We start from the raw sequence: 694 nt of genomic DNA, 5'->3' as shown, positions 1-694 counted from the left end.
TTTTTTTTCTATACTGGGGGTCAAATTCAGGGGTGCTCTACCACTGAGCTATACCCCCAACCTTTTATTTTTTTTCTTTTGAGGTAGGATCTTGCTAGGTTGCTCAAGCAAGACTTGAACGCATGGTCCTTCTATTTTATACTCCCTAAAGGCTGGATTACTGCCATGTAGCACTTATACCAGGCTGCTACAACTTATGTTTGCTTAGTTTTTGGTTGTACTGAGGATAGAACTCAGAGCCTTGGCATTGAGCTACCCTCCCATGTTTTTATCTGGAGACAGGATCTTGCTAAGTCACAAAATTGCCCAGACTGGGCTTGAATTTGTAATCTTCCCATGCTGGCCTTCCAGAATACTGGGATTACAGGTATGCGCCACCATACCCGGTGTAGTATTTTTAAATACACACACACTCACACTCACACTTGAGTTCTAGAAATGAATGCATTTCTTTCTTTCTTTTTTTTTTTGGTACTAGGGATCAAACTCATGACCTCACACTTGCCAGGCAAGCACTTGTGCCACTGAGCTAAATCTCTGGCCCTCCATTTCTATTTTTAAACCTTTCTAGTGTTTTTTTCAAGTGTTAATAGCTATATTTAAGAATATGATCCAGAAAACAAAAATCAGGTGATTAAACTTAAGAATATTCTTCAGGATATACAGACCAGAAAATGTATCAATTCCTACTCTG

This window comes from Cavia porcellus, unplaced genomic scaffold (assembly GCF_034190915.1).
Source record: "Cavia porcellus strain 051 isolate PalLab524CR breed Dunkin Hartley unplaced genomic scaffold, mCavPor4.1 scaffold_31, whole genome shotgun sequence".
In the NCBI taxonomy this organism is placed as follows: domain Eukaryota; kingdom Metazoa; phylum Chordata; class Mammalia; order Rodentia; family Caviidae; genus Cavia; species Cavia porcellus.
The sequence above is the reverse complement of the archived record's forward strand: the minus strand, read 5'-3'. Positions refer to the sequence as shown.